General features: G+C 34.9%; 1 protein-coding gene across 8 annotated transcripts in view; it reads right to left on the minus strand.

Moving 5' to 3' along the window:
* SRPK2 (SRSF protein kinase 2) overlaps window positions 1-26305 on the minus strand; it is a 204352-nt gene that overhangs the window by 156268 nt on the left and 21779 nt on the right. The window lies entirely within an intron of this gene.

Raw genomic sequence — 26305 nt, forward strand, 5'->3', positions numbered from 1 at the left:
TTTATGCTCATTATGTGTTCATTAAAACATTAAATATAATAGTTTAAAAAAAAAGGAGTGGGGAATCCTGCAAACATCATAAATGCTCAAGAATGGGAACATGAAATCAACTGTTCAGATTTACTAAAATTTCATCAAGTAATCATTCTCACAAAGAATATTTAGGAAAAAGAGAGAACATTTTAGAATATATTAACTATAAGAGACTCAAAATGGTACAGTGAGTATATCCATTTTCTAATAAAGAAACAATTTATAAATGGGACTAGAAAAATCAATACCAAAATATGATCAATCCTTAAGTAGTGAAGTATTTTTCCCTTTTATAAACTCTTCCATAAATCCAAAAATTTCTGCAATGAATACATATTACTTTCACATCTGAAAAAGTAACACACTACATACACATACCATTGGCTAAACTGACAAAAAGGATTTTAAAACCACTAATTCTACTATAACTAGTTTCAGACACTGGGCAACTCATTTACGCTCTGTGGGCCTGTTTCTCCAGAGATAAAATCCAGAAGTTCAACTAGATGAGTGGTTTTCTAACGGTGAAATCACGCATGTAAAAGTGCTTTAGTACCTGGCCGAGAATGAACACCCAGTGCATGTTAATGCTGTTCCTTACTACTAACCAAGGGCTCTCAGCAAGTGGCAAACAGAACCTGTCAAGCAAGCATGAGAATTCCAGACCCATGACTCTCATTTCAACTACTTTTTATGCTCCAATTAGACTCCTGGATATGATTTTGATTGAAGAAAAGGCTCTACTGTTTTAAAGTTCAAAAACTACTTGACTAGATTAATCCCTATAGTTTCTTCAAGTATTATGTCACCCTAAATATTATACATCTGTATTCTCATCCCTTTGGCAAGCCTAGAAATATTCTTGATGAGCACACAAATAATAAAAATCCAGGTTAACTTTTTTGTCATAATTCGAACATACTGTACAGCGTAATAAATTTTTGCTAATTCTGAAATTCTTTGATAGTTTTCCTCCACCCATGTTCAAATTATAGATACTAGTCACTGAAAGTTTTCTGACATTACTTCCTAGTTGGTATCCTGAAACTCCCGACATTTTTACACAAAGCAAAATGGTGTACACTAAATAAGAAGGTATCTTTTAAGTAATCTTAAAAGTGTGCCATTTAACTTGAAGGGAAAGAGTTCTTCAAGCAGTAGAAACTACCTCTCAAATAACTGTTCAGAAGGGACTGGAAAGTAGCATTAAACTCTGTAGACTACTTACTCCTTATTCAAGACACTCTCAAGGACTAAGTAAAGCGCAGTATTTATTCACCTGTAATACTCTTCCTCCATGTTAAGTCCCTCAACAGCCAACTAGTACAAATAATTCTAAAAGCCAGAGAGCCCACCAAATAAACTATGTTCCTGACTTTTAGCTTTGACAATATATTATTTCTTGACCTTATTCCAATTTTACAAATGAGATCAAAGATCAAGTAAGTATCAGTTGTTTCCATGAGGACTCATTCTAACCAAGATTCCTATTATTCTTAATAGCAAAAGGTTAATGACAAGACAAGAAAAGAACCTGATACAAAGACAGGGCAACAGTTAACCTGACCTTTGGAATAGACTCTTTCTCATTCCAGGATTCATTACATCCATCTGGAGACACATGTGGTTTAGAGAAGAGCACACGGACTTTGCACCCAACATTTAGTTCCAGTCCACCAGCCACTATTTACTAGTTCTATGACATCAGACAAGTTACTTAACCTCTCAGGATCTGCTTACCTCATGTGCAAATAAAGGACAACAGTACCTAGGATTACAGGGCAGTCTAGAGGCTTAAATGAGAATGAATAACAGGAAAGTCACAAGCATTTGTTCCCTTCCCTTCTCCATTATACATGAAAATTAGACTGATTTGATTCGTTTTTGGTGGGGTGGGGGTGGCGGGGGAATGTGTGAGGAAGAGCTGCCACAGCAATTCAATAGTCGGACTGTCCACGTCTGCCAGCAATTCTCAAAGTATGGTTTACAAATCCCAAGAAATCCAAGAGATCAAAATTATTTCCATAATGACACCAAATCAGTTGCCTTTCTCACTGTTGACATTTGCACTGACAACGTAAAAGCAGCAGTGGTAAAACTGCTGACACCACCAATCAAGGCAGTGGCCCCGAAGTGCACCTGGAGTCACTGTATTCTTTGTTGACAAGGACTTGCAGTTAAGGTAATGCCAGTATCACTTAGTAGTGTTCTTAATGAAGGAGTAAAACATTAATTTAATTAAATCTCAACTCCGAGTATATATTCTATCTGATAAAATAGGAAGCCCTTGTGCTGCATCAATGGATGTCTCAAGGAAAACCACTCATACAGTTGTTTAGTTTCAAGCAGAACTAGTCCCTTTTTCCAAGGAGGATTTTTCTTACTTGAATGACAGACAAGCAATGGTTATTCAAACTTGGGTACCTGGCAGACACATCCTCAAACAAGAAGAAAGAAATGAAGCTTCCACTTTAAAGAAAACAACTGACACAAGGACACAGGATGGGTTTAAGGATTTTTCCCCCCATATATTTCAGCCAAAATAATATGTTGCAACAGACTGGAAACAGAAGCATATATAAGAATCCAGCTTTTAGTAAGCCAGACATGAAAGATTTTTTAAATGTAAAACAATGTCATCCCAATTTTTGTTTTGAAAAATATACCTATTTTTTCATCTAAAAGTATGCCATTTATGGCACTATTCACAGTAGCCAAGACATGGAAACAACCTAAATGTCCATCAACAGATGACTGGATAAAGAAGCTGTGGTATATTTATACAATGAAATACTACTCAGCCATAAAAAAAATTAAAATAATCTCATTTGCAGCAACATGGATGGACCCAGAGATCGTCATTCTAAGTATAGCGAGCCAGAAAGAGAAAGAAAAATACCATATGATACACTCATATGTGGAATCTAAAAAAGGCACAAATGAACTTATTTACAGAACAGAAGACTCACAGACAAAAAACAAACATGGTTACCAGGGGGAAAAGAGGATGGGAAGGGATAAACTGCAAACAAGATTTGCAGATACAAATTACTATATATAAAATAGATAAACAACAACTTTCCACTGTATAGCACAGGGAACTACATTTAGTATCTCATAATAACCTATAACGGAAAAGAATATGAAAAGGAATATATGTGTGTACATGTAGGACTGAAACATTATGTTGTACACCAGAAACTGACTATACATCAATTTAAATAAATAAAAATATGCTATTTATGATTAATATGGAATGGGTTTACTATTGTTCTTTTAAATGAATTAACATTTTATAAGTTTCTCAATTTTAATTCTTAACAGTATTTATATATATACATCAAATTTTTAAAAGCACTCTATAATCCTCTTCTATGATTTTTAAGAATGTAAGAGGCCCAAGAGTCCTTAATTCAAGCTATTTAAATAATCAAAATGCCACTCAACACTTGAGCCTTTTATGTTCTTTCTGTCACATCCTTAATAGCAAAGAACTTTACTAACCTTACTTTGGTTTACTCTTTCCCTTGTCAATATGCTAGCTTAACCCTTTTTTTTTCTTTTTTTGAGACACGCTTCCCCATCTTTTTCGAGAATGTAAGGAAAGCTTTAACTCTAGAAAACCAAACTCGAGGATTATAGAATGCATGCAATTTCTGGGCTCAAGGAAAATGTCCTTCAGCCTCTGCCACTAGACCCAGGTATAAAATCCTGGTACTGGAGAGCAGTGAGGTATCAGTATTTCACATGTCTAGTTTTAACTACTGTACTCCAAAGACAGTCACAAATCAAATGACTGCAAGCCAATTAATAAAACATTAATTTACATGCATGAGTAAAATTCAGGTTTTAAAACAAAAACTCAGGCAATATTTTCAAGTAAATCAAGGAGTCAAATCTCAACTAAAATAAGTGCAAATCTAAGAGTGGAAATGAAATTTGTCATATGAAACATTTGAATTGTAATTTTTAAACCTAAAAATGACTACACTCTAAGCAATTTCAATGCAATCAAAAGAATATTTTGTGACATGTGAAAATTAAATGAAATTCCCGTATTTATACTTAAAATAACTGTTTAGTTTACAATATTCAAAACTGAAAGTCACAGTCAAGAAAAACATTCACATCACCCTTTACGTATCTATAATTTCTGTGAAAATGTAACTAATATACTATTTTAAAGTTCTACATGTGCTCATTGAAGACTTAAAATTTTCATCACTGCAAGTGCCCTTCTGTAGCAAAGAATTACAAACAAAATAGAATTATCTACCATTAAACACCAGTCACTTGGAATACAGGGGTTTAAGTACAACAGCCTCCAGGTATTTATGATTTTATAAAAGAATTTCTAACATTTATTAGCAATATTAAGGCTTAAAATTACCTTCTCTCCTGCCTTTTCTACATTCTTGAAAACTTAAGAAGCATTAATGATTAACCTTAACAAGCTTTAGTTGTTTTTTTTTTCCAACATGCACTCTTAAATTCAATTCAAGGAAGAGAGAAGAATAATAAGCTTTCTACCACCAAAAGCCAGAATGTAGTCCCCAAAAACCTTCTCACATGGAGCTCTTCCTTAGAAGTAAATTCTAGATAAATCCATATACACATATACTGAAGTAAAAATTTGCACGCCAAGACCATTCAAATGGAGAAAAAACAGTCTCTTCAATAAATGGTGCTGAGGCAACTGGATATACACATTCCAAAAAACTTAAGGTGGACTCCAATCTCACAGTATATATGTAAATTAATTCAAAATGGATCAACAACCTAAATATTAAGAGCTAAAACCATAGAACTCTTAGAAGAAAACATGGGGGTGGGGGAGTAAAGATTGCTAGATTTGAATCTAGCAAAAGATTCTTAGATTATAAAAACAAAAGCATGTTCAACAAAAGAAAAGTAGATCGACTGGACTTTATCAAAATTAAAAACCTTTCTACATCAAAGGGAATTATCAGGAAAGTGAAAGACAACCTACAGAAAAGAAAGTATTAACAAACCATGTATCTGATAAAGGTCTAGTATCTAGAATATATAACAAACACAATTCAACAACAAAAAGACAATGTAATTAAAAACTGGGTAAAGGACTTGAACAAACATTTCTCCAAAGAGATTCAAATGATCAAAAAGTACATGAAAAGATGCTCAACATCATTAATCCTTAAGAGAATGCAAATAAAAACCACAATGTGGTATCACTTCATACCCACAACGATGGCTATAAATTTTATTATAAAATGAAAGAAAAGAAAAAGGAAACTAACAAGTGTTGGCAAATGTGTGGAGAAACCCTCATACACTGCTGAAGGGAATATCAAATGGCCTCTGGGGAAAACAGTTCCCGGTTCCTCAAAAAGTTAAACAGAGAATCACAACACGACCCAGCAGTTCCACTCCTAGGTATATAACCAAAAGAAGTGAAAACTGGTACTCAAATACAAATAAACATCACCATAGCAACACTATTCGTAACAGCCAAAAGGTGGAAACAACTCAAATACCTATCAATGGATAAACAAATCATGGCATATATGTGTAACGGAATATTATTCAGTAATAAAAAGGAAAGAAGTATTGATTCATGCTACAACAGGATGAATCTTGTAAATATTAAGCAAAATGAAAAAAGGCCAGACACAAAAGGTCACATATTTTATGATTCCACTATATAAAACATACAGGAATAGGTAAGTCCACAGAGACAAAATGCAGATTAGTGGCAGCCACCAGTTGTGGGGAGAGGGCAATGGCGAGCAACTACTCACTGGGCATGGGATTTCTTTTGGGTGATGAAACATTTTGAAATTAGACAGAACTGATGGCTGCACAACACTGAGGATGTACTAACTGCCAATGAAACGTTCATTTTAAAATGGCTAATTTTATGTTTTGTAAAGTTCACCTCAGTTTTTTTTAAAAAATTTGCACATTTGTTAGTCTACACAGCTCCACCTCAGCCAAGAATGCTCTCCTCAACTCAGTGGTCCCCTCTCAACATCTTAGGAGACCCTGGCTCATAGCGCCAATGCAGCTGCAGAGAAAACACTGGATCAAAAATGACCTATGAAAAGAAACATTAAGAATGTACATTTACACAAAGACTAAAATTTTATGCTGAGGGGGGAAAACACTAAAGAAAAGTATACACTAAGATGTCCTTAATAACATTCAAAAACAAAAGAAGGTGAAGTTTCTGTCAGTCTGCATTACCAGCATCAACACTAGAAAATGTCAGGAAGTAAACAACTTCCTTCTAAGTTTCAAACTTCAAACCACAAGGCAGAATTGCACAGAAATTTCTCTGAAACACCAACCCATATTTCATATTTGAGACACTGCAGGCAGTCTATTACTTTTTCAAGGGCTGATCCTTCCTGCAAATAAAAGTATAGTACTGGCACTGTTCAGAATGTTAGAACAATTAAGTCTTTCTTCTCATTTACTTACTACGTAACTTACTCAGCACCAACGTGTACAAGATGCTACACACTAACATAGAACACAGGGGAATAGTGTTTCTTGCCATTATAGTGACTATTTTAAGAAAGACAAAGTGGAAATAGTACATTAATTTCCAAGAGGTGAAAATATATCTACATTATGCATAATATTATATAAATATATCCATATCTTTAATACTACAGTAGATTCAAGGACACATCATTCATACCTTTCCATAGTGGAGCCAAGCTAACTGGATGAAATCACTTTAGAAAACCTGTTTTAAGAGAAGAAATGCCAACTCAATTACGCACAACAGAAACAAATTTTTTAAAGGATTTAAACTGTCTTAAAGCACTCTGACCAAATGATCCATACCTGAAAAACTAATGAATATACAGTATAAATAAAAGCAAGACTAGTACACCCCCTTTGACTGGGGAGGAACGTGACTGACATCTAACGGGCGCGACCATCAGGCATCATGCCTGGAAGTTTTCCCATCTATTACTATTTAATACCCAGTAACCCTATTATTGCTATTGTACAGTCCACCTACATGTATACGGAAGTAGGTACATAAGGAAGTTAACTGACGGTATTCATCAGAAACAATCACCTACAGGTGTTTTCATTCCAGCAAGACTTTTCTGAATCTCCAGTGCATTCTCTCCAAATGGGCAGCTCTCCAGATCCCTACATATACTAATTTGATAAACAGGTGATCTATGTATACATCCAAGTCAATAATAAAAACATTTAACAAAATAGTTTCAAAGACAAAGTATTTCACCTCACCACTAACAAGCTCTTTAGAACCTAGTGATTAACTCATTAATGCTTTTGGAGAGCAGGCATTAAACTACCAAGAATGCTACTATATAAACCACATGCGGCTCTTCAACAAAGTGTCACAAAGAAACAATTACATGACTCTCTGACATCAGGACCTGGTATGGCTAAAGTAGCCTACTGGTCCCACTGTAAAGATTTTATATGGTGCTGTCCACATGAAGCAACCAAGAACCAGAAATATCAACACAGAAGTTAAGTTCACACGCCATCTCCATGAGTGAGCTAAGACTACAATAGAAACCAGTTCTTTTGACAAATTCTATTAAAAAAAAATTCCTGGCATTATTTAATGGCATCATCTTTCTCTAGTTCCAGAAGCCTTAAAAAATTAAGAAGCTATCCTCGACTCTTACTTCACACCTTCATACCAGCCAGCTCTACCTTCAAAATAATTCTGCAATCTGACCTCTGACCACTTTCATTCACCTCCTCGACTAAAACAACCTGTCCATCATCAAAACCTACCCAGACTAAACCGCAGCAGCCTCTTCTCTGGGCTCTATGCTTTCACTCCAGCCACTCTACAATATCTACTTCCCATACAGTAGCCAGAGTGGTACTGGTGGCTTTTGGGTTTTATTCCAGTTCTGAAACAACAAAACTGCAGTAAAGTACAGTACAAAATAAATGTTTTCCCCAAACCACCTGAGAGTTGCCAACATGATCCTCCATTATCCTCAAATGCTAAAAAAAACAAGGATGATCTAGATAACTACAATAGAATCGTCAAGATCAGAAAATTTAGATGGATAGATTAGTATGACTTAACCCTCACACTCCACCCCTTCTACATGGTGAGGACAAAGGGTTGATTCCCCATGCAGTCTGCTCTCCTGTCAAGACACTCTCCTCACCCTGACTGAGCTACAGCATCCCACAACCAAGTCACCTGGTCAGAAGATTCCGTCTTCACTCTGCCTGGGCTGAGTGGTGCATGCCCGCCCAATATGGACACTGCCCCAAGCCAATCTCTTCATCCCTCTTTTGGGCCACAAATAGCTCCTCACATCTGTTCCTCACACTGTGTCTACCTTGTTTTGCCCCACCCGATGGCTTTTGGACAAAATTGTTCAGAAAAGAGAAAGGGAGATTGATCACTTTTAAACATACTTAGATTATTTCACTTCTTTGCTCCAAATCCTCCAATAGCTTTTTAATCTTTCTCAGAATAAAATCCAAACTCTTTTCCATGGTCTACTAGGTCCTATAAATCTGTCCCTACCACCACCACATCACTTGACCTAATCTGTGTTTGCTGACCTTTATTCTGGTTTTCAAATATACTCAATTCCCTCTTACCTCAGGGCCTTAACATTGTGTGCTCTAGCTTTCTGAGAGCTCCTCCACCTCCCCAGACCCACAGGGCTTTGTTTAAACATCCTCACTAGAGGCTTTCTCCCAGGCCCTTCCTCATCCATCATCCCCCACGCAGCATATCTATCCCCTTGCCTTTATTTTCTTTATAGCACTTAAGAGTGATATTCTGTCATAACATTTACTTATAACCCACAAGGATAGAAAAATTTCTTGTTTATTATTGTATCCTCATACCTAGAACAGTACCTAGCATACAGCAGACAATGTCTGCATGATGGCTGAGTTCTTCAAGAACCCATCTTGGTGACACAAACTAATCAATCATAATGCCATCTTATATCCATATGATAAATGTAAAGATGCCAGAAATGGCTGCGTAATTTTAATATATTAATGTTGACACCACATGGTGCTTTCAAAGTACACTACTACTGGCAATAATTCTGACCAGTATCTGTGTTAAGTTTACTTTCTCTTTTTTACAGACAAGGCTCAGAAAAGTAGTGATCTGCGCAACATTACACAGCTAGTAACTGACAAGATCATAACTGGAACTCGGGCCTTCTGAGTAGTATTAATTATGCCAGGGAAACCCCTCTGCACGTGCACCACTAACCAATCACCCCCACAATTCCCAACATCCTTTCAACTTCCAGAATTACTGGAATGTTTCAAAAGAAGAGCCAGAGGTGTAGCAATACTACAATTTTCAACCTTGCCTACAAACGTAGGTCTTTACTGAAAGTATAATGTATACACTGACTATGCAGGTCTATTACACAACAGCTCTGTTTTTTATGAAGAGTTCATCAATGGACTTTTTAAAGTACCATATTCCAGGACTCAGCAAACTACAGCCCACCACCTGTTTCTGCTACATGTGAGCTAAAAATGGTTTTTATATTTTTAAATGGTTTGAGGGGGAGGGGGAATCAAAATATTTCATGACACCTGAAAATTGTAAGTAATTAAAAGTTCAATATCCATAAGTCTGACTGAAACATCATCATACCCATTCATTTATGTATTGCCCATGGTTACCTGTGTAATACTATCACAGGGTTAGGTAGTTGTGACAGAGACGTAGCCTGAAAAGCCAAACATACTTACTATCTGGTTCTTTACAGAAAGTTTGTCAACCATTGCCATAGTTTCCAGACGCGGCACCTCTCCCCAGTATCCTGACCTTCAAGAAATGTTCCTTTTCCCTGCCAAGTCCGGGTAAGTTGCTCCCATAGTATCCGATTCTTCTCCCACCACTTTGCGGTCAATCTGAGATGTGTAATTGTCTGCTGCACATCTGACTCCCCAAGTAGATTACAAGATGCTGGAGGGCGGGGCCCACGTCTGCTTGCCCATTACTGTGTCCCCAGTGCCAGAATGCCCATTTATACTAGGTGCCCAATACTTGCTGAATGAAGGCATTAAATTCAAATAAGCTGACTTAAAGAACTCATAAGTAAGAGCTTCTTCCAGAAGTAATCAGAAATACACAGTATCAGACTTTCCAAAGGGGCCACCCCTTGGCTCATTTCAGTAACAAATCCCAACAGTACGCAAAATGGACTGGGCAGGACAGGAGACTGAGGGTTAGGGGTGGGGAGCCTTAAATTAATCTGCAGTCCAGTACTAAAAAGTTAAAGACACTAACAACAACAGAAACAACTTGGGGTCCCAGGCTCAGACGTGCATCTACATGATCACTGATCACAGGATGCACTGCTCAGCAGTTTCAACCATCCCTCTCAAAAGTTCTTTTTTCTCCCACATTGCCTACATCTTTAAATATTTCCCCATATCACACTGCCTATTAGTCATTTAATTTATTCACTTACCTTACAACAAATAGATTTGAAAAGCTTAAGAAAATAACAAAACTTCACGCATTAATATGCACTGGACAAGTCAGTTTTAACAGTGAGACAAAGAGAAAAAGAAAAAAGGTATGCACTTTAAGGAGATGAAGCCGTTAAAGACCAAGGCAAAGTGAGAGAAGGTTCTGAACCAGGAGCCTTGGGAAAACGAAGAACACTGGGAACAGAACAAAAGAACAGCGACAGATGGAAAACGCAGAGAGGAGAAAGTGGGAAGTGTCCGATATAAACATCCAATTCAATTTTCCCCAGGTCAGACATGCATCCTGTAGAAAAAGGGAAGATAGCGCTTGTCTCTATCCTGTGACTTAAGAACTCTGTTAGAGCAGGGAAAGCTCTTCTCTTTAAAAGAATGACAACTAATCAATGTAAAAGGATAAAAGAATTAGACAATTATCATTTGCAACCAACTGTTGCAAAAAACTGATTCAGGCAAGAAACATGAAGGGTTGTTAAAACCAATGCATAAATATAAGAACAGTATTTACAGTCTCAAAACATCTTAATTTCAAAAGGGAAACAAACAATATCAAAAACCCTGGAAGACAACATTTTAACAAGTGATTATGAACATCAGCAACAATGATGTGTCCCATTTATGACGCACTGAGGATACAAAATCCCCTATGTTGTATTCTTCTCAAAAGTATGTAACCTGATTGTAATTATGACAAAACAATCAAACAAATCCAAAGTAAAAGATACATCTATAAAACAACTGGCCTGAACTTTCTAAAACTCCCGTGGCCATTAAAAAAAATAAAATAAAAAGGCTAGAGAACTGCTCTAGATCAGTGCTACTTATTTCATAGATCAGTAATGGCCTGCAAAATGTTTATTACTGATCTAGGAAAAGGTAAGTACACAGATTCAGAGTTCAGAAATTTTCATAACTTGATAGTAGACCTTAATTTTTAAAATAAGTCTCATGTCTTTATACCTTTATTTCTACCACTTTATTTTTCTAATAATCTATTTTTATTGAATTTTACAAAATTACTGGTCATAGCAAATTTAAAATAAAAGGAAAAATTGATCCTTCATCATAGAGAATTTTGGAAGTACTGTTCTAGACTAAGGAGAACTAAGAAACACGACAACTAAATGCAATGTGTGATCTTGGATTTAAATTTTATGTATATATAAATTTACATATTATTAAATAATATATAAACCATCACTGGGAAAATTTAAGTACAGACTATACATGAGGTGACAATGTTATATTATCAATATTAAATTACCTGAGTGACCAAAAGACTAGGAATAGACTTAACATATGACCCAGGAATCCCACTCCTGGGCATATATCCAGAAGGAACCCTACTTCAAAAAGACACCTGCACCCCAATGTTCACAGCAGCATTATTTACAATAGTCATGACATGGAAACAGCCTAAATGTCCATCAACAGATGACTGGATAAAGAAGATGTGGTATATTTATACAATGGAATACTACTCAGCCATAAAAACCGACAACATAACGCCATTTGCAGCAACATGGATGCTCCTGGAGAATGTCATTCTAAGTGAAGTAAGCCAGAAAGAGAAAGAAAAATACCATATGAGATCACTCATACGTGGAATCTAAAAAAGAAAACAAACAAAGCATAAATACAAAACAGAAACAGACTCACAGACGTACAATACAAACTTGTGGTTGCCAAGGGGGTGGGGGGGTGGGAAGAGAGAGACTGGGATTTAAAATTGTGGAATAGATAAACAAGATTATACTGTACAGTACAGGGAAATAGATACAAGATTTTATGGTAGCTCACGGAGAAAAAAATGTGACAATGAATATATATATATGTTCATGTATAACTGAAAAATTGTGCTCTACACTGGAATTTGACACAACATTGTAAGATGATTATAAATCAATAAAAAATGTTAAAAAAAATTACCTGAGTGACAATTACATTGTGGTTGTATTGTAGAAAAAGTCCTTGTTCTTAGGACACATGCTAAATTACTTAGAAGTCCAGTATGTCTGTAACATACTTTCAAAATGGTGAGCAAAGAATAAAGCTGCAGGACAGATGGACAAATAAAATACAAACTAAGTACTATTTAACCTAAAAATACAAAACCCATCCAAGTGTAAAAGTGACAATACTATAAATTTAGAGATTAAATAAAATACCACATAGAAGCTACATAAAATATTTTCTGTAACTTGACTCTTTGATAGTAAAATTCACATGGTTTGCAAAAGTTAATCTAAATGAAAATTATTATATATTCATGTAATCATGAATCAAAACATACTGGTTTGAAACCAGATTTTTCTAGTTTAAACAGAGAAGACATTACTCAATGGACTAAAACAGTATCTCTACAGATAGTTTTAAATTTTAAATCCTTAGCAACAACAAATAACAATAAGAAATAACTCAATACATAATAAACATAGTTTAAAACAAATGGACATTACACAATTACTTTGGATTATACTTCACACTATATTCTACAATAAATTTCAGATGTGTCAAAGAGTTCAATATAAAGAATAATCCACAAGAACGAAATTTTATCCTGAAAGCATACTCTAGCTTTGGAGAGAAAAATTCATCACTACAGAATGGAGACAAGAGAGATGAACAGAAGAAAGTTAAGTAAGTTCTGATACAGAGAAATCTTAAATCTTCAAAATTCATTCATTCAACAACTACTTATTAAATGCACACAACACTGCAAGCACTGCTGTAGGCCCTGAATTTTCAGATTTGATAGCTCACACACAGCCCGTGGTGTCACAGATCTTAAGTCAAGTAGGGAACTGAGCAAAAAAGCACAAAAAGCAATGGAAAGCTCCTGTAACACACAGAGAAAAAGACACACTACTCCAAGAGAACACAACTGAGGAGGCACTATAGATGGTATGGTCATGAAAAAGTTCTCTAAGGCCTAACATCAAAGCCAATGCCTGAAGGAAGAACAGGTAAGCAGTCAAATAAAGAGCAGAGAAAAGAGCAGCACAGAGCCACAGGCAGCCAACAGCTCAGGGCCACCGTGAATGAGACAAATGAAACAAGTGATGAAAGACGGTATTTTAAAGTACCAAGAAGCACACCAAGTTTCTGCACAGTACACCATTTCATGGGAAACGTACATTCCTGAAGCTACCTGTGTTTACCCATCTAACAAAACTAAATCAAGTATGTAGCTAAAAGTTGGCAGGGATGAAGAAGGGGAAGCACAAACATACAATCAGCAGAATTATACACTAGTTTGCTCTTTCTAAAGATAGTCTAAAAATAAATAATATAAACTAACTACAGCATTGCTCATCCCTTTAGACTCAATATAGACCCCTTTCCCCCCACCAAAATTACTCTTCCTCCTCTCAAAACTAACTGCACAAAGATGTCCACAGAAGTGATATTTATAAAATAAAAAAATAAAAAATAAATCTACAAATGTGGAACCATGTTAACTTATGATATATTAAATTTACACCAGAAATGTGAGTATAGATTAAAAGATACCCCAAAATGTTTACTATATCAAGTATTAAATAATGACATTTGGTTTGTATATGAAAGAAATGCAGATAGATATATATATTTAATTTTTTAATTTGAAATGACAAGTAACTAACAGTTTTTAATCACTCGTTGCTCTGTTCAGGATTATTTATGTTCAATTGTGTCTATTTTAATTCAGAAGATATGGAAAAGAACAAAAAGTATGGTAACAAAGATTCATTCCTACTCTTCAGAATTAACTGCTAATATTACCAAAAAACAGCCAAATTAACCCTTTAAAACAAACCCTGAGTCCCAATCTCCTTTCCTATTTCCAAATAGCAGTTAATTTCTGGTGTAACCTTGTCAATCCATTTTCATGTAGTTTTATAAGACAGAGAGAAACAGAGAGAGAGGGAAACATACTCAAATCCATCAACAATACATGGTACCAAGCTATTGGAAAACCTGATGAAGGTGTTACACTTGTGTGTCATTTATCAAACTTCCTGATGCAATACTGCACATACAGCTGATAAACTGTATCAATGGATCTAGAGCATTAACAGCAATACAATAATCGCAGAAATATAACCCTTATTAGCAGTGATTTTTCCCAATTTCTTCTATCACAGTGCTATAAAGTTTGTTTTCTTAATAAGTATAAGCTTAACTTTATCAAGTTAAATAACACTACTTATTAACCAGATTGTTAAACTTCCAATAAAGCAAGGCCAAAAAATAATTCCACAAATCATGATTATTTCTTACTGCCAAGTAATAAACCAAATAATTACATTATCATCCAGTTTTTAAACATAACTATAATCACCGAACTATCAAATATCAATCACAGGTTTAAAATGAATATGCATCTCATATAAAAATAAAATCTATAATAATTCTTCAAATTAAAAAGCATACAGTAAAGACAAAATGTTTATCTGTGGAAAAAAAATCAACGGTACCTTGTTTATGACTTACACTATTTCTCCTGAAATTCAGGTATTGATCTGTTGCCACCTACTGGTTAAAATCATATTTCAATAATACAATTTCACCTCAAATAGTCACTACAGTTAATATAAAACACAAAGACAAAAACAGTAATGTTCTTTGTAAAGTTTATTATTAATCTATTGTCATAAACTCAGCTTTGGAGAAAGGTTTTAAAGTGTATCATGAGTTAATGTTATCTTGACTTGATATCCTCGTATAAAACAATTCTTTTGTTTTAAAATTAAAAAACCATTGTAATTTTGAGAAATATAAAAATCCTTAGTTAATTAAAATACTTTCAGAACGTTACTTTTTCTTTACAATTCAAATGTTTATGTATCCCTGTTTTCTAGAATACTGGAGCTAGAGAACTCAGGATATTGCCACCTTTTTACAGTTCAGTTGTGAGAATCAGGATCCCCCCACCCCCCAAAAAGTTCACATATTACACTTGCTAATGTTGCATTTTAAGTATCTTCTACTCTATTGCAGTCTCTCCCTCTCCCTTCCTCCTTTTTTTTCACACCATTGTTGATGGAAGAAAAAGTGAGTTGTCCCACTGCACTGCTTTTTAAAACCACCCTTTTGGTTATCCAGATTTTAAAAGCATAACAAACAAATGTAACACGTGAACTTATTTTTGGATCCCAATTCTAACAAATCAACTGTAAAAAGACCTTCCTGAAGTAACTTGACAGAAACAGAAATACAGATTGAGTTTTAGATGACAATAAAGAATTCTGTTAACTTTTAAATGTGATATGGCATTGTGATTATGTAAGAAAATGTACAAATCTTAGTCACTGCTATGGATTGAATTCTATCCTCTCCTCTCAATCCAGAATTCATACACTGAAGCCATAACTCACACATAATAGTATTTACAGATAGGGCATATGGTAAGTAATTAGGTTCAGATGGGGTCATGAGAGTAGGACCCTTATAAGAAGACATATCAGAGAATTTACTCTCCCTCTCTCCCCTAGTGGGGACTCGGCAAGAAGGCCATCTGCAAACCAGGAGGATGGCCCCCACCTGAACCTGACCATGCTGGTATCCTGATCTCAGACTTCCAGACTCCAAAACTGTGAGAAAATAAGCTTCTGTTGTTTATGCTACCCAGTCTACGGTATTTTTTTTAATGGCATCCCAACCTGAGACAGTGGAAGTATGCAGCAGTGAAATAACATATCAAATACCTGCTTTAAAATATATTCACAAAAAGGAAAAAGCAGATACAAAGAAATGGAGCAAAATTTAATAATTTCTGAATTTAGGTTAACAGGTACTTGGGTTTTAATACGCTATTACTTCAAAGTTTGAAATTTTTCATAACTGAAAAAACAAGCCTTTAAAAAAGAAATGTAGGAAAATGCTTTTCAATGTAAATTCTATACCTGAAACTTGAAAATGTTTTACGATGAAGAACTAATCTGAAACTGTTACAAGGCAAAAATTAAAGTTGACTTGAAACTTTATCTTTGAATAAACTGTGGGAAAACTGTTACAGGATTTTTAAAATAATCTGTCTCATCTAAGAGTTTCAAGCTAAAAAGCACTTACCTTAAATGTTCATATTCTACTTAAGTAACCTGTCCAAATTATTTATCTGCTTAAATCTCCTCAATTAAAAAAGAAATCGCAATTTTTTGGATCCTTTTGTAAACAGGGTTATTGTACATCCAATAAACTATTGAAATATTTTTAAAGTATTGATTTTTTTCTGCTTAGAAGTCACATTTCTTTAATTTTTGAATATTGTAATTTACAAATACATAGTCTCAGATTTTTAAGTAGACAATATAACCTGAAAATAATCAGCTTTCCTCCTTTCTAATTTGTATGTTTAGTTTTCTTATCTGACTGCACTAACAAAGAATTAATACAAAGCAACAATGAGGGAGAACAGTCAATCCAACCTTCTTCCTGACTTTAACAGGAACAGTAATATTTATAAGATATACCATGATCATGGTTATCATGTTATGACTGATTTTTTTTTTAATGATTTGTATTCCTGTTTTACAAAGGGTTTTCAACAGAGACGTATTTTCAAACTTGCTCCTTTGAGCCATTCTTGCATTAATTAGTCATAGAAGTCCTGTTTTCAAGCAAATATCAGTAACTATGTTATCTTTTATGTATAACTCTGGGTCATCGCTGTAAATATTTAATGTTCTGTGCCCAAAAAATATTCCCTCAGGAATTTCGAACAGAGGTAGAAAGGGCCATTTTTTTTCTTTTAATAGATTACAGGCTAATTTGGGGGTTCTTAAAATGTTTATTTCAGTCACCTCATTCATTCCACAAGCATTTACTGGTCATATACTGTGATCCAGGTACTACGTACCTGGTATAGGAGAATATGATGTGATTAAGAGACAGTTCTCATCTTCAAGGAGCTCACACCACCACAGTGTGTTAAATACTGCAACAAAATGTTGAAGGAAGATATAACATCAACCTGAAGTTTCCAGAAGGATTCTGGAGGTAACAGCTGAGTCTTCAGTGCTGAGTGATGTTCAACAGCAGTTCTCAAAGCAGGGCCCAAACAAAACATACACAAATTACAAAGAAGCAAAGCCTATTATTTTCAGATTATATATTTTCAAGGACTCCAGTGGCCCCTGAGAATAATACTGAAATATTGTTTGCTTTTTTCTGTTGATGGTGTAATAATGGTGGGTAAAAGTGCTAGTGTCTTAGCAGGAATCAAAGCAACGATTCCTACCTGTGTTAGCAATCAGTGTATTCTTTATCACTATTAAGAAAAAAAGCCTTTCACTTAAGAATGTCCTTAGTGAAGAAGCAAAACCTATTTTTATTGATCTCTACCTTTAAGCATATATATTTTCAAAGTTCTGTGTAACAAAATGCACATAAAGTACCACTGCTGCCCACCAAAGCACGATGGCTCTCCAGGAAAAGCACTCGGACAACTGAGCTGTGAACTGAACGAGCCACTTTTCTCAAGAAACATCATTTCTACTTGAACAGATACATAAACTATGCTTATTCCCGACTTGGGTATACGGCAGACACTTTCTTACAAATGAGTGAAGCAAGCATTTCAACTAAAGAAAAACAGATTAAAGTATTTGTTGCTGAAAATAAAATTTAAGCTTTCCAGAGAATATTAGAATTCTATAAAACATATCTGCCACTCTGAGTATGACAGGGCACAGTACTCAAATACTTTCTGATAAGATGATGAGTATTATTTTTGGATACTGTGTGTGTAAACATTTAGAAGATCTGAATAACTCAGTAAGCTAGTATTTTCCAAATGATGTTACAAAATCATCTATGGGAGAAAAGGTCATTTAAAGTGCAAGAAAATCAATAGATTTTAATGTTAATAAAGTTATGTTAAAGTCCATCAATAAATGTTCAGATTCCATAATACGATCTTTCTTCTAACACTTGCCAAGTTTTAGTATAACAATTAAAAATAAATAAATAACACTACTTATTAACATTATTTAATACTAATATTATTAAAAGTAAACATATTTTATATGGCAGTGATGTGATCTTTTTAAATAATAAACTTACTTATAATTGTTAACTTCTTAAATTAAGTTTCTAATAAATATTGATAGATATAACCCACATAAATACAAGCTCTTTGGGAGTCCTCCAGTTATTAAGTGCATAAAGGAGTCCTGAGACCAAAATGTTTGAGAACTGCTGTTGTACAACTTGAAGAAAATGGGTAAGAACATTTCAAATGTTAGAGGGTAGTTTTATTTTCTTTCAGTGTAAGTGGTACATGTTTCTCCAGCAATCCCAGCCTATCACATTCTTCCACAATCTAATGTGTGGCTACTTATCTACTACAAACTATGAAGAACACAACTATGAAGGTGTTTTTCCTATGTTTTTCCAGTGGCTTTCCTATGATTAAAGGATATGCATTTTTTTTCATCAGTTTTTAACAGCATGAGGGTTTTCTGAGATCACCTGTTGATGTTCTCTGAATTTCCAGATAGTTATGATCAGCAAATAAGCAAAGCACAACCATCATCCCCCTTTAAAAAAGTAAACAGATGGTATTTTCAGATTCATGTTAATTCTCAATGCTAATTTCCCAATCATAAAACAAATCAAACAAACGAACAAAATACCTTGATGTTAATTAAGAATTTCTAGGGGACGTTATAAAATACTGAATAAACATTCAAAATGTGAACAGCGCAAAGACAGTTACATCTAAAAGAACAAAGTTAAAACTGTACTATGTAATCTTAATAGACCACTTACACTTTGAAATACTAGTTTTCTGCCACTGACAGAGCGCCTTCCTAAAAAGAAGCTTTAAGTCTATCTTTTTCAAGTACTATCTTTAAGCACAGTAATTTACTTCTAATCTAAATAAAGTTAAGTAGTAAATGAAGCCTGACAAATGGCTTCTGGCTTAATTTCCTAAGGAATGTTAAAATGCCATTGAAAGGGATGCCCTGAAAGCTGGCACTGGCCTTTTTCCTATCTTCATTAACAAGTCTACCAACTTCTACCTAACCTCACCCACTTTCCAAGACTGCAGTTCAACAACTATCTCTAGGCCTGAAACTCATCAGGCAATCACAGGACTAACCAGTCCTAGTAAGTCTTCTCCTAAATATCCAGGAAGTTTACCTCCAGCCAAGACAAGAGACAGGAAAAGGTACCCAGTCACCTTGACAACAAATGTCAGTTTTCATCTGTACCTCTACAGGATGACATTTGCTTGGTATTCAGCCTAAGACAGAGATGCTCATCCCTACAGATTAACATACTACAACTATCCAACCTACGAGGGGATTAGTCTTTTTTAAATGGAAAGTGAGAGGCTTTATAGAATGTAAAACATTTCCTACTCTCCGGCTTATTAGTGTTAAAATTACTTCACTGTCAGTTGAAAAAGCCTACAGAACCAAACACTGAAATAAGAAAATTTCTTCAAAAAGGATTCAAAAGGGCCACTGTCTGATGAGATTCTTTGTAGGCCAAATTTATTCTTAGAAAACAGTCCTCCACTAGTAAGAAAGTCAAAGAAATGATTAGAAGGAACAATGCTAAAATTAGACAAAATAATGTATGAAAAGTACATACTTAACATTTTTCAAAACAAATCTGGGCCCTTTGCAGCTTTTATCTAAGCTATTTGGGAAGAAGTGTAAACATCAATTTGTTTACTGCATTCAGATAAAAAGGGGAAGGGGGCTGTTAGAAAGTTATGAGGACGCTCACAGGGTCAAAGGAAAGGCTAAAGATCCAGGGACAGAAAGGTTCAGATGGAGGCATCCCCCAGATAATCTCAACTGCTTCATTTGGACTCTGGTCCTGGAGGGCAGAGTCTCCAGTCACTGTGCAAAAGATTCAAATTTCAGTGAGGAAACCCCAGGTTTAGATTAAGTCAGGTACATGCCTCTTCGCTAAGGGAGGACAGCGGATACCTTCCATTTCCATCCTGCACTTCCACTAGAACTCTCAATAGTGTAAGAGTAGGCAAAATGAAATTAGGGTAGTCTTTTCAAAAGATGATAAAATGAATGATGAACAGCAAAGAAATAACACATGCCCATCAGGCAAGATGAAGTTAACTGTGTTTTTGAAACACACTTGATTTTTGTAACTGATATTCTGGAAATCCACAATCTTTGACAATAAAATAATAAAACCATACCAAGAAATGACACAAGAAGGTAGACCGCAGTTTAATTTCTTAGTAATCCTTCATTTCTTTCTGACTGCCATGCAGAGATGTAATTAGATATACATTCTCAAACTAGTATAAAGCACCCACACTGAATTATTTCTTTATCAAATGTTCCCTAATTTCTTTCTAGAGGCTATCCATTTTGAGCTTATTCAGACTAAACAAAATAACTTAAGGTACCAAAACAACTTGAAGAAGGTGGTACCAATTACCACCTGCCATGGACAAGTACTCTAAACTTTCCATACATATCCAATTAATCCTCACAGTAATCTCATGAAGTACGAACAACAATGGTTCTCAATCAGGGGAAATTTTTATGTCCTGTCCCCCTTACCCCGCCTCCAATGCCCAGGGACATCTGGCAATGTCTGGAGACCTTTTTCATTGTCAGGCAGAACAGCTGTTACTGGAATCTATAGTGCCAAGGTTGAGAAATCCTGTTTATAATCATTCTCCATTTTAATTATGAAAAACAAGTTTATAGAGAGATTGAGTGACTTTTGCCCAAACCATGTCATACAGAAGGAGGCAAAGCTAAATTTTAAACCCAGGTCTAATGCCAGAACCCATAATCATTACCATGGTTTATGTAAGCACTAATTATAATAAAATAAAAAATTGAAATTTTAAAATATATACCATTAACAATAGCATCAAAAGTATTAAATACTTGGAGATAAACCTGACAAAAGATGTGTAAGACCTGTACACTGAAAACTACAAAATGTTGCTGAAAGAAATTAAAGATGACTTAAATGAATAAAGAAATATCAAGCTCATGGAGCAAAGACTCAGTATTGTTAGGATGTCATTTAGCCCAAATTCATCTACAGATTCAATGCAATCCCAATCAAAACAAGCATTTTTTGGTAGAAACTGACATGCTGATCCTAAAATTCAAACAGAAATACAAAGTCCCCCAAAACTCTGAAAAAGTAACAAACCTGGAGGATGTATACCACCTTAATTTCAAGACTCATTATTAAATCTACAATAATTAAGATAGTATATCAAGAGAGAGAAACAGATCAAGTCCAGAAATAGAAATAATTCACATACATGGTTAATTAATTTTTGACAAAAGTGCAAAAGCAATTCAGTGGAGAAAGAATATCTCTATCTTTGTGAGATTGGCTTGGGCAAAGATTGTCTAAAATCGATACCAAAAGCATGTAACAGAAAGTACTGGTAAACTGGATTTGATCAAAATTAAGACCTTCTGTTGTTCAAAAACTTTTTCAAAAAAATGAAAAGACAAGCCATAGAATGGGAGAAAATATTTGTAAATCACATAACTGGTAAAGGACTTGCACCCAAAAAAGTTCAATAATAAGCAAGCAACCCAGTATTTTTTTTAATTGTTAAAAAGATTTAAACAGACACTTCAAAGAAAATCTAGGAATGACAAATAAGCACATGAAAAGAAGCTCAACATCATTAACCCCTAAAAAAAGCAAATTACACCATGAGCTATCACCACACACCTATTAGAATGTCACAATATTAAAAAAAAAAAAAAAAAAAAAAAGACCAGCCATGCCAAGTGTTGGCAGGGATGTAGAGGACCCGGCACTCTTAAATAAGCTGGTAGGAAGAAAAAATGGTAGAGCCACCTGGGGAAATATTTGGCACTTTCTTAAAAAGCTAAAGATATACCTATTACATGATCCAGTCATCACTTTGTCTATTTATCCAATAGAAATTAAAGCATATGCCCATATAAAAACCTACGCACAAATGTTCACCACAGCCTCTTTATAAAAGCCAAAATCTGAAAATAAATGTCTATCAATAATAAATATAAACAAATTGAATATATCCATACAATCCTACTCTGCAATAAAAAGGAATGAAATACTGATATACTCAACAAGATGGATAAATCTCAAAATAAATATGCTGAGTGAAAGAAACCAGACACAAGATACATGCTGTATGGATCCATTCATATGAATTTAGACAATGCAAACAATCAACATAATAGAGGATCAGTAGCTGTCTAATAAACGGGGGGGGGGCATGCAACAGGGGGGGACAGAAGGGACAGACTACAAAATGGCAGGAATAAATGTTTGGGGACAATGGGTATGTATATAATCAAGAATGTAGTGATGGTTTCACAGGTGTTCATACATTAAAAACCTATCAAATGCGTGCAGCTTTTTGTATGTCCATTATACCTCAATAAACCTAGCAAAAACCCAAAACAAAGAAGTGTATACAAATAGAAATATGTACAAAAAATGAAGGCAATATTAGGAATATGAGTTTTCAGTATCTTCATTTTTGAAATACGTCAACTGAAAGTGTGTATCATTTATTTTTCACCTCATTTAATTCTAAAAGGGCTTGCAGTAGTATATAATAACAGTGTAACAGTAAGACTATTAAGCAAGACAGTAAAACCGTAACCAATTAGAATCTGAGAATAAGATTTAAACAGATAACTGCAAAAAGGAAAAGGAAGTCTTCTGTGAAATTCACTCCTTTCCTGAAGTAAAGTTAATCTTAATTTTGTTCATCAAAATAACCAGGGATAATAATCACTCTGCATTTTCCAAAATTTAACACAACTTATTTTATATTCCCTCTTTTCATCCTCTTTATCCCATGTGCCACTTTTGTTCCCATTTTCAAGTTTTTTCTCAAATTCTTTCTTTTCCAGCTGCTACTGTCCTAAGAATGAAGACTCACCAATTCAAATCATTTCTGGAATGACGCTGAACACATTAATTACTTTAACAGCCTCCTAGCTTACCTCACTGCCTCAAATTTCTCCTCATCCCAATGCATTCTGAACAATTCTTTTGGAAACCGCTTTCCCAAGGGTCACTTTTCTGATGAAGAACCTTAAAACATTAGCTATCTTACTAACAAAAAGGTGAAGCTCAAACAAGACCTCAGGACCTTCCACAACCTGCTCTCACCTCAGCCATGCTTGTATCCCATCTGTCATCACCCACCTTGGGTTCCATGCAATTTAGACTCAGACTCTCGGGGTGGGGCCAAGAAGTTTTAGCCTAGGTTAGTCTTACACTAAGATTTGAAAACCCACAGGTATAAAAAAAAAAAGGTCTTTCATAATACAAATTTTCTCTCCTTCCCTGGTCCAATCTCCCAACACTTTCCCACAAAGACATGGAATTCTAGACGTACCAAATCACTTGCAGAATCCATGCTGTTCCCCCTTGACTCCTGCCTCTTCTCTCCCTGGAACATCTGACTCTTTCCCAATCCTGTCATTCTCCTCCCACAGAGCCCCTCAAACCACAATTGCAGATCTGACCCAGATGTGGAAAAACAGATAAGTTTCAAATAAACAAGAAAGAGAGAAGGACGGAAAATGAGATGGAATACATAGAAGCATAGAACGGGGAAAGGGTAAACAGAGCCAAAAAGAAGCAAGGGAAACAAACTGCTGAGCTGGGATCCAAATTATATTAAAAAACAAAAAAGTGCAGGCTTCTGCTAAGCAGCTGAAAAACAATTTCTCCAAGTCCAAACTTATTTTCAGGGGTTCTTGACAGCAGGATGTGTTCACAAGTTCATAAACTAAAGACTGCGGGAAGCAGTAAGAGAGATGTGGTTAAGGAAAGTAGGTAGAAGCCTCTATGAGGTGGCCTTGGATGCCAGCTGTGCCTCAAAGGAGGAACTGCAAAACAGCAAACATGCATAAAATTTGTGATTATCAAGATGAACACAATACTTTAGCAGTACCTGAGTCTTAAAAATAGGAGAAAGTAAAGGCCAGAAAATGTGCGGCAATTTGTGTTCAGCTGTCAAGTTCTCTATGAGAACACAGGTTCTTTGAGGAAAGAACCCTTATTCACCTCTTACTTCAAACACATTTGTTGACTCACTATGCGTGCATTTCCATTTCAGCACTTTAGTACTACTATTTTTCAAAAACCTGTACTTCTTAGTTTACAATGTAATATTCTTCCATTTTTCAGTAACACTCTCAACAGAGGTTGGCAAACTTTTTCTGCAAAGAGCCAGATAAATATTTTAGACTGTGAATGGTCTCTATTCTAGCACAAAATACACAGACAATATGTAAACAAATCAATGTGACTGTGTTTCAAAAAAACCATTTGTGGACACTAAAATTTGAATTTAAAATAATTATCATGTCATAAAAATTTTTTTAATTTTTTCTATTATTTAAAAATATAAAAACCATCTTACCTCACAAGTCATGCAAATACAAGTGTCAGGCTATCTTTGGCCAGCCTTCTACAGTTTGTAGACTTCTACTTACACCTTAATTTAAATGTTCAACAGTACAACTCTTCCATTATTCCATATTTCTACAGAACCAAAATTAACTTTATTTGCAAGTCTTCTTGCTAAATCTCAATTGTAGGATGGCCTCTGGGTAATGAACAATTATGCATTCTTTTGATTTAAATCCATTCAGTTTCACTCACATTCGCACTTGAAGGGTGGGGGTTGCTTTCTGGTTTCTGATTTAAAACACTGAAGGAAGGAAAAGGGGATTTTAAGTAATTGTGTAAATGGAAAAAAGAATAATGACAACTCTAATGTTGATGTCAAGTGTTAAAAGAGTACATTATGATGAATCCCAATTCTTAGTACTAATTTTCCTTCCAGTTTCAAAAACTAAAAGCTAAACAGTAGCTTTTGAGTTTGCTACTGAGATATTCCAAACTCATTCTAACATGTTAAAACAATGCACAAGACCAGACTAAAGACATGAATATCACCAAGTATATGGCAACAAATGAGAAAATACTACAAGGAAAACACATGCTATTATTAAACAATTAGAAGTTATAACAGAGAAATAGGTAAAAGACACCTGAAACATTCTATCTTTTGAAGGATGAAAACTTCCCTCAGATTCATTTATTTATTCATAAATATTTTTCATACATGAAGAAATCAATGTGTTTGGAATACAAAGTTGAACAAGAAACAAGTGTCCAAAACAGACATGGTCTATGACCACATGGGCCTAAGTTCTCTAATTGTTCTGTCCAATGTCACAGCCACTAACTGCATGTAACTACTGAAATTTAAATTAACTAATAAACAAAATTAAAACTTCAGTTCCTCAGTCACACAGGCCACACACTTCAAGTGCTCAAGAGCTGCCTGAGCCTACCACACTGGATAGTCCAGATACAGACTCACTCCACTATCACACAAAGGTCTGCTGGACAGCACTGGTTTTAAATGTTACATGCTTCTCTGTCTCTGTTGACTGAAACATAAAAATGAAACTTAACTTCTCCCTTTTTTTCAAAAGGAAAGTAAAACGTTTGCCACCTACCACATGGGAAGTACTATGTAAGTCTTTCTATAAAACATTAAAAGCTGAAAAAAAACCACTTCTTCCTAGGTTGATTCACACAGCAAAATAATCACCTTGAATGGTCTTACCAGCGTTTTAAAAATTTTACAACATTCTGGGAATGAGTGTTTCATTAATAACTATTTCAATCTCCTTATTAGCTTTAAACCACACTTTAACTGCACCTTAAATATTCTCAACCTCTGTATCTTTGTCAGGGATAGTGAAGAATGCTCAACTTCACTGTCATTATCACGCAGTTCTCTTTCAAGTGGAAA

The sequence above is a fragment of the Camelus bactrianus genome, chromosome 7 (genome assembly GCF_048773025.1).
Source record: "Camelus bactrianus isolate YW-2024 breed Bactrian camel chromosome 7, ASM4877302v1, whole genome shotgun sequence".
In the NCBI taxonomy this organism is placed as follows: domain Eukaryota; kingdom Metazoa; phylum Chordata; class Mammalia; order Artiodactyla; family Camelidae; genus Camelus; species Camelus bactrianus.